This window comes from Egretta garzetta, unplaced genomic scaffold (assembly GCF_000687185.1).
Source record: "Egretta garzetta isolate BGI_Z169 unplaced genomic scaffold, ASM68718v1 scaffold148, whole genome shotgun sequence".
NCBI lineage: Eukaryota > Metazoa > Chordata > Aves > Pelecaniformes > Ardeidae > Egretta > Egretta garzetta.
The window spans coordinates 3,477,079-3,487,208 of record NW_009260669.1 but is presented as its reverse complement, the minus strand read 5'-3'; positions in this window follow the sequence as shown (position 1 = coordinate 3,487,208).

Here is a 10,130-nt window from a genome sequence, read left to right as displayed (position 1 = left end):
TCATTTAAAGAGACACATAAAGTTCAGTTCAGTATCCTAGACTTAGGCATCTAAACCCATTTGAGGTGTTTTAGAGTATTCCAGCTAAAGGGACAGAACTGGCAGGTATGACACACTACCAATGACTTTCTGAAACAACATTTTGGCAACATTTCAGATGGCACTGGAGATCTAAGTTGCATCCTTAGTCTGAAATTGAATTCCACATCTAGCATGTAGAGGGTAGTCCAGGTTATTAAATTTCTTCTGTCATTAATAGAGAGAGCCAAGGTATCTCTGGCAGACAAATTGGAAAGTTTGTATAACTGATGAGCTACCTGAAGCTCATTAAAAATTACCTAATTTCAGGTGTATATCCAAATTTCTTCTTTTCTATAGACACCTTCTTGGGGTTATACAGTAGGCATATCTGTTCATTTGGTGGTCCATAACTTGGCAACCTCTCTATTTCTAAAAACATTCCATTCCAGTGAGTAATGCCTGACCCCAAGGCCAAGTGGAAAGACAAGGTACATGCCTACACTGCTCAGAACTGTTTCCTTCTAAAACACTCGATCTACAGTTGAGTCCCATAGACTAGGGCCTACATCTGTGGTTTTGGCTGTTCTCTGTTCCCTGTGCACCTAAGGCACCCAATGCTCCCATCATACAGACTGTGAAGAACTGGGACCTCTGAGTTCCTGAAACTGAGTCACTAACACATTAGAGAAGATATTCTTGTGGATGCTCTTGCTGTTCCTCTGAATATCCTCCTAGTTAAACCACTGACCCCATGTATAGCTAAAAGCTACCAGCTGGACAAGTTGCCCATATCTTTCCTTTCAGAAGAGAACATTTTCTGAAAGACTACTAAAGAAGTCTTGTTCTGATCCAGCTGCTGGTTAAACTGGGGTTGATCTAGTAATTGCTCTTTTAAAACACACTTGCTACAGGACTGTAGTCTAAATTTAGCATAGTGAATGTTTTTGTTCAAAGGCCATGCTAGTCAACAATTTCCAGTGCTGGAAAATATTATAAAGATGACTGGGAACAGCAGGCTGCCTGTTTTTTCCAACAGCATTAGAAATTACCAGCTCTGAAATGAGACCCAGGCTCCTGGTTAGCCTGGAAATGAAATAAGAACCACCTATTTCTCCAATACAGATCTTGAATTAATTCTGGCTTCTGGTTGGAAACATAATTCATTTCCCTTTAATTTTTATGTTCTTGAAAAGTTTTTTGATTAAAACTGGGAAGTGATGTGACAGGAGAATGCCAACTTTGTACTGCTTGTTTCTTGAGAACAAGAAAACCAGTTCCCTGATGGGGGCCTCAGAGCAAACGGTGTGTAAGTTTGAGAGGAGGGAGGGGGAGAAAGAAGGAGGAAGAAGGGAAAAGAGGGAGAGAAAGAGGGCAATGAGTAGAAAGAGGAAGCTGCAATCAGAAAGCTATAAAGCGAAGACTAGACAAATGTTGGGTTGCTGATTCAGCAATTTTGTTCTTGCTGAGCTTGTGTCCTGCAGCACTGAGTGCATCCTGCACACTATGAAAGGAACAAGTTTGGAAAGGCAAGTAAAGGCAGAAATACTCTCTGGCCTAACCTCTCACAGCAGATTGGCTGGGCTGCCACCGCGAGCCAATTTTACAGTGGAGATGGGACAAGTTTGGAGATAGGCTTGCGCATGGACTAGAGGTGAAATACAAAAGCCTCAGGTTTTTAAAGCAAAGAGGAGTGGTTAAGAGGTTGTGCAAAGTGTTAAAGAATGTCTGACTTAGAGACCTTGGCTACGCTATTATGATACATAAGTTTGCAGCTGTTTTGTCTTCACTGGGTGACACTAATTGAAGTGCCTTTGCTGTGTCCTGAAAATCAATGTTCTTCAGAAATGAAGGTAGCATTATTTCAGTGAAAGTTTATCAGATCCATCTCTGTATAAACTGCTACAGTTATCTATCTCAAATAATAAAAATAAATCTGAATATTTGCACAATTACAGACAAAAACATTTAATGACTAGGAAACTTTGAGGTATTATAAAAAAAGCGTCTTTAAAAAAAACCCCTCAGACAACAAAAAACCAAACAAAACCCTGTATGACAAGTGTTTGATTTTAGTTTGTTCCAGTCTGGACTAGAGTAAAGGAGAATATTTTATTTTAGGAACATGGTTTAAGAATAAATCTCTGTTCAAGACAGCACTGGAGTAGTTGCTTAATTTCCATTGGCACCTGTGGGACCTAAGCACATGATTCATATTATACAGATGCTTAAGTGCTTCCCTGAATAGGACTGTGACACAGTGACCTAGAACCTAAAGTGTATTAATGTATTATATGCAGTCTCTATAATATGCCAGTAAACCAGAAATAAAATGGTTGCTTGTGCCAAAACCATCTCATGATATGTAGCTTACAGAATGGTACACTGTAGGTTTACTACTGTAACTCATTTTTATCACTGCAGTTCAGCTGATTTCCTGAGACAAAAGGTAAACAGGATAGAAGAATCAGCACTCCATGATTCCTCTGTACCTAAAGAGATTTATTCTCAAATAAGCTTAAGAGCATTCCTTTTGCATTCTGATAGACGGTAAGCAGCTAGAAGAAAGGCCATGCTATTCCCAGGGCTCTCAAACAGTAGAGAAATAAAAGGATTCTTAAGACATGGGTTGAAACTTTGTCGACATTCAGCATAAAATCCTCAAATGTAAGCGAAAGCCAGAAATATTCTACTCTGGAAAAATAAATTCATTCAGCAGCTCCTCAGTTCACTAATTGAGAAATACCCTCCCATGTGACAACTAGAATAAGACACATTATAAGATTATTTCCTTATTTTTATCAATTTCTTTTGAAGGTGTTTCCAATTTTATAATTAAAAACTCTTTTGTTTAGCTGGAATACAATCTGTCTTCATATTGAGTCCAGAATTCAAACTGATTAGATAAATCTGGGGGAGTACATAACACATGTTCAAGCAAAAAAATCCAAATAAATCAGTGTTGCAAGTAAGGTCGTTGGAGGGTCTATAGTTTGAGAGGAATTAGGGGATCATGAGAGGTGGTATGCTTCTTGCTAAATTCCAGTGCTTGGTTAAGGGTCTGAAAGAAACAGGAATTGCTCCTAGATGGTATTAGGTAAATCATGACTTTGAACTACACTGTCTGAGGGACATAAGGCTTGAACTGCTTTTTGTACTGAAAAGTGCTGAAGCTGGAAGACAAGGATGGAAATAAAAGCAGACATCTGGAACTGCAGAAATGATGATAGGTAGGTGAAGATGTGCAGATGAATTCAACAAGGTGGAGTCCATCCTGTGTAAATGGAAGCAGGAGCTGGAGGAGCTCAGAGCACAGAGGAACTCTGGTTGGAGAACCAAAAAGCAGGAGTGTGATTTGAAGGTAGGGATGCCATATGGAAGATGGACGCCACATGAGAGAGTGGTACATTGTCGTGATTTAATCCCAGCTGGCAACCAAGCACCACTGAGCTGCTCGCTCACTCCCCCCCGATGGGATGGGGAAGAGAATCAGAAGGGTAAGAGTGAAAAAAACTCATGGGTTGAGATAAAGACAGTTTAAGAGGTAAAGCAAAAGCCGTGCATGCAAGCAAAGCAAAACAAGGAATTCATTCACTTCTTCCCATGGGCAGGCAGGTGCTCAGCCATCTCCAGGAAAGCAGGGCTCCACCATGTATAACAGTGACTTGGGAAGACAAACGCCATCACTCCCAATGTCCCCCCCTTCCTTTGTCCCTCAGCTTTATAAGCTGAGCATGATGTCATATGGTATGGAAAATTCCTTTAGTCAGTTGGGGTGACCTGTCCTGGCTGTGCCCCCTCCTAGCTTCTTATGCCCTCCCCCAGCCTCCTCACTGGTGGGGTGGGGTGTGGTGAGGAGCAGAAAAGGCCTTGGCTGTGTCAGCACTGCTCAGCAGGGACGAAAACAGACTCTTAATCAACACTGTTTCCAGCACAAATCCAATCCATAGCCCCATACGAGCTACTATGAAGAAAATTAACTCTATCCCAGCCCAAACCAACACATTCTAACAACTAAAACACCAGGGTGTTAACAATGTTGTTCTAAATCCAAAACACAGCACTATACCAGCTACTAGGAAGAAAATTAACTCTATCCCAGCCAAAACCAGCACATACATGGAGCATATACCATAGAGTAAGAAATGTCTAGAGACTGTGATGAAAAAGGTTATTACTTGCAGGCAGGTATCATTGCTATAGACCCTTCACTTAAATGCAAAGAGAGCAGAAGCAATTTGTTACCATGCAGGTTTGCATCCAAGAAGACTTTTTTGCTGAGGTGGATTCAGAGCACCTGGAGATCAGAGTATCTCATCAGTGTAGTTTTACAAAATTCCTGCAATTACCTTAATTTAAGGAGGCAGTAAAAATGACTCTGTGTTATAGAAGTGAATTAGTCTGTTGCATTCTCTCCAGAAGCTACAATCCTGATGAGCTATGACAGTAGTGACAGCATCAGAATTACTCCTTATTAGTTTTTATTACCTGTTCACAGATGATGGGAAAAACTTTTCAAAAAGTAGTCCACAAATATTTCCATGAAAAGAAACTCAGCAAAAACATAGTGAAAAAAAATATTGCAAAAAGCTAGAAAACATTACCAAAGAAACTGGGCATGTCATAGAGTGCTGAGGGCCAGCTGCTTCCTAAGGGACAGAGGAGATGAGGAGGTCCCTCAGGGTGGCAGGGCAGAACATCTCAGCCCTCAGTGAGGAGCAAAGCAGGTTGGGGGCAGCTGGGGCAGCCCCAGCCCAGGGCATCTGCCGCCTCCATGGGGATGGGGATGGGATGAGGCCAGTGTGGGACATTGTCCTGCAGGTGGAGGTCAGGATCCAAACCAAGGAGAAGGGTTAAAATAAGCCTCAGCCTGGGATGGCCAGGCAAGGTGGTGGGGATGGAGCTATCTGTTATTAATGCCTGATTCCCAAGAAGCTTTGTGAATACTGAGATGTGTAGCCATGGCAACATGCGCACTCAGAAACAAAAATGCCACAACTGAGAATTTCTAATTTTAAGTGTTGAAGAGGATTTAAACAACAGTTTAAATTACTCTGTTTAAACTGATTTCCATAGTTTATGAACTGAACCTTGATTTTGGTACAATGACTGAATTGTAATTAACTGAAGAAAGACACACACAACTATTTCCCACGTTGCTGCCAAATAGCCAGTGCTCACATAGCATTAATACACACTATGTTTTCTAAAGGGTCTACAGCATATATTTGATGTGACTTGCCTGATATTTGAAATAACTGATTTTTATTCATGGACACTGAATCTATTTTATGTTATTAAGATAGGCCTGCAGGTAAACTTTCTAAGTCCTCTTATCTTCATTGAAATTATCCCAAAGATTCACAAATGGGGGAAGTGGGCTTGATCCCTACCTTACTCAAAGACTAGCTTCAAAGACTTGGCATTGGTGGTCATTTCCTTCTCTCAGAGGATTTACACAGAAGACAAATGCTTTGAATTCCTGGGTTAGTACAGGTCTGAAATCATCATCCACCTTTCTTTTTATTAAACACAAAAGAATAAATAAAATTCTACACATCCATTTAAATTACCTTAAAGTCCAATCTATTTAAATATTTCCCACAAAAGACTTCTTGAGTAGAACCTGTTCTATCATTCAAGCACATTCAAATCCATAGTTTGCATGTTTTGCTTCCTCACAAAAGCTCTGGTAGGAAATATTAAAACAGAATACAGGACTTCTCTAAAAAAACCTGGAATATGCTCTAGTTTGATTGCATTTATAATGTATTTGAGTGTCTAACACATCACTACTGTGTTGTTTTGTGAATTAAGAAGCATTTTTATTTCTAGACGTTCTTTCAGCCACCAGCAGAATTTCTATCAACATGAACAGTTTTGTCCTTTGTTACCTTGTTATAAATTGTGGCAAAGATCCTGTTTATATTGGTGTAGCACAGAGCAAAATTTCAAACACTGCAGGACAAATAGGTTGTGAATGTTCATGATGTCTAATATTCAGTACAGCGTTCAATGAATTGCCCAGCACAACGTGGGATTGAAGATGTCTTGCATAAATGAAAAGGTACATTATACTTGTTATCTCGGTGCATTTCCTTGCAAATACAGATCCACTCTGCAAGGTAATACCCCAGCCAGGTTACCTGTGTCTGAAAGACTTCATTTGGTCTTGCTTGTCTTCCTCCGTAAGCCAGACTATCAAGTGTATAATAACCACTGGGAAATGGAAAAAAAAAAAAAAGAACACAGTGCATTACTTGACTAGGATATTTCTTCTAAAGCAGTCCTCTTTTAGAGTATGGTGCTTGGCATGCGATGTCTCTTTTCAGGCAAGGACTGCAAGCTGGGTGATAAGAAACTTCTTCCAATCCAGACTTTTTCTCTTCCAATCCCTCAGACGTTATTTGTGCATTTCTCTGCATCATTGAGAGCCTTAATCACGTAGGACAATGCCATATAACCATCAGTGGAAAAGGTGAAGGACCTTAATGTGCCCCAAGCACTTTAAAAGCCTCAGAGGAAAGGCTCAGTGACTGAACATTATCTTACAGGCTAAAGACTTTTTTCTGCTTAATGTATATAACTAGATGTGCTTTTACTGTAACGAGCAGAAGTGACCATTAAGGTCATTGATAATACTTTGCATTTATAGAACCATTTAGGAATTTTCCTATCTCTTCACAGTATCCATGTGGAGGGGGTTTACAATCTTTTTCTTTCATCAGGTTGGCCAATGGAACAATTTTTTTCTATAATGGTGTCCTGGTTTCAGCTGGGATAGAGTTAATTTTCTTCCTAGTAGCTGATATAGGGCTGTGTTTTGGATTTAAGATGAGAGTAATGTGATAATACACTGATGTTTTAGTTGTTGCTAAGCATTGTTTATACTAAGTCAAAGAATTTTCAGCTTCCCATATTCTGCCTGGGAGGAGATGAACAAGAAGCTGGGAGGGATTATAGCTAGGACAGCTGACCCAAACTGGTCAAAGAGATATTCCATACCATATGACATCACGCTCAGTATATAAGCTGGGGGAGGGAGTTGGCCAGGGGGCAACAATCACTGCTCAGGGATGGGCTGGGCGTTGGTTGGTGAGTGGTGAGGTGTTGTGTCACTTGTTTTTCCTGGGTTTTGTTCCTCTCTCTGTTTTGCTATTTTCCTTTTCATTACAACTATTATTATTAATTATAATAATTTATTTTATGCCAATTATTAAACTGTTCTTATCTCAACCCACAAGTTTTCTCACTTTTATCCTTCTGATTCTCTCCCCCCTCCCACGGGTGGGGGGAGTGAGCAAGTGCCTGTGTGGTGCTGAGTTGCCAGCTGGAGTTAAACCACGACAAATGGATTTAGAACAGGGGCAGAACTTGGAGCAATAGTCAGGAATTTGGATGTATGTGACTACACTGTTTTATCTTCTTCAGAATTAATGAAACCTTTAGCTACTCAGGGACTTCAGGAAGACTTTCACAGTTCTGTATATAGAAAGCAATGGATTTGGATAAAAGATCTCTGAGATTGAGGACAATCAAGGAACTTGTCCTCTTCTGCCTAATTATGAAAGCAATCATGGCCTACCTAACTGATAGTTCAGGTTCTAGGTTTAGCAACATTGACATCTCACACTCTCTTTTTGTTTCTGTTTTGTTTAAAACCAATAAAATTCTGATAGTCTAGTGCTGTTGTGGCAGACATTATAGAATCATAGTGGGTCCCATATATAAATATAATGGGTCATGGAACTTTTTTCTCTGAATTTCCAATTTAGATACAACAACACACCCCCTAAATTAAATAGTTCCAATAACAGGATGAGTGTAGCCAACTTGGCTTCAAATTGACATAAATTGTCCTAACACACTGAGTAAATCCTCGGGGGGGCTGGTGTTAAGATACCACAGATACTCTATAACTGACACCCAAAATACTTCCAGTAAGTCAAGAAAGTTGTCATACATTTCCATTTCAACACAGGCGCATCCGAAAGGGAGGAGAGCTCAAGTCTGAGGCATGTGGCTGGGGAGGCCTGTGAAGCTTTTGTATGCATTGTGGATAAATAAAGTATTTCAGGCTCCGGGATGTCCATTTGGCACTTCTTCAACAATGCAAAAAACAGGCTTAAATGAAAAATGCAGTGTTCTGAAACAGCTGAATTTTTCTTAACAGAAGTAATAAGAGACAAAACACTTTCCTACTTTACTGAAAGCTAAACCCTTAGTCTAACAAAATAATTCTAAAAGCAACAAAACCCCTTTTTTTCCATGTGATGTGATCAAGTATGTTTGTCATGGGTAGTTTGGCAAGTGCATGTCTCTGACACTGTGTTCATCACAAGATTTGCACATAGCAAAGGCCCAGTAAAAGCTTGGAAAACAAATCCTTGCTCATTATAACTAGAGCATGGAACAGGCTGATATCTGAGCAGTGAGCTAACAAGTGACCCATTACAGAAGTTATTTAAATGTTTGGAATAAAAATGGTAATGACTCTTCAGGTATTGCCAGTGGTAACTCAGTAGCTTGAATACTCTGTTACGAGAACAAAATGTTACACAAGTTAATGAGAAAAGCCCAAAATATTAAGGCCTATGAAGGTCACATTAAGTGAAATCTGTATGTGAGCCACTTAACTGTAACAGCTTGATTTTTCCTTTTCTGCAGTTAGAGTCTATCATTATCTAAATGTTTTACACAATAGCATTGATACAGTTTCTCATTTAGGAATACTTTTGGTATGTCCTGAGGGTTTTTACAGTTCTTTATTTTTCTCTACACTTAGGTTAGTCATTTAAAGTATTAAGCATTGGCAACCCAATCACGCACGGTAGACTATTGACTCCATACACGATCCTAAAGGTATGGATATTCACCCAAAGATTCACCCACAGTAAACCAGTACTTCAATATTCTATGGAATGAATGAAGAAATTAGTGATTTTTGAGGGTATCAAGTGTGAGGGGTTTTCTTTAGAGCTGAGAGCCTGAATGCCAGACTGGAGATAACAAGATATACCTTGATCACTTCACATGCATAGTGGAATTCTATAAATACTGCAGTCTAGACTCTCTCTGTGCAGTGACATGTCCAGAAGGTGATTCAAGTCCCCCATTACAATATTGTCCACTGAGTACAGTCCATTAAATATAAAGTGAGTTTAGGCTGACTACTCCTAATGCAGATGTCAGACTACAGATAGAAGTGTGTATGTTTATAGTGCTATTCATATGCATTCCTGTAACCTGAATAATGCTGTGTCTTTAAAATGTAAAGGAAGACAATTTTTTAGTGGTGTTTCCCTGAGTGTGGAGGCTCTAGAAAACTTCAATTAATTTGTTATAATATTAAATGTTTTCAATTCACAGAGAAGCGAGTAGGATTAATGAATACTATCACCTGAAAGACTTGGAGATCTAAGTATTACAATGGAAACTCACACCATCTTCTTACCATACACCCCCCGAGTCAACCAAGACTCCCTCTCAGTCACTGGATAAGCAGTTCCACTGACTAAGGCTTGTTTTCATTAGATTAAGATTGTTTCATATGGTCCTCTGAAATCTAGAGGAGCAAGCCAACCTAATAGCTTCATGTTTCACTTGCCTGAAACAACCATTCTGTTCTCTTCACTTGGAGACTTTTTTTCAGTCAATGGTGATGATTAGATTTTGGATAACTGTTTTCTGTCTGGTCAATCTCAAGTTTTGTTATCTGATACATGGATAAAACTCCATACAACCCAATCTAAGACAAACAAAACAAAACAGTACCTCAGTAAAATGAGAACAAACAAATGGGAATTGGAGAAGCATTGCAATTTTGTACAGCATCAGCAGGCTTGCTATGCCAAACATCTCCATTAAAGAGCTGAGAGCTTTAGACAACTTCTTTTCTTCCCATCTATAATTTCATGTTTGTTTTTATGTCATGGGCATAAAACCAGCTGCTGCTAAAACACATAGAAAATTATTCCAACAAAGCTAAATTTGTTGCAGTAAACAACAATTTTTCTTTGTGCAAGTAGAAGAACTCAGAGCAGTTATATAGTACAATAACTAGATACAGTTCTTTAGCAGAAAATCATAGAATAGAATCATAGAATGTTTTG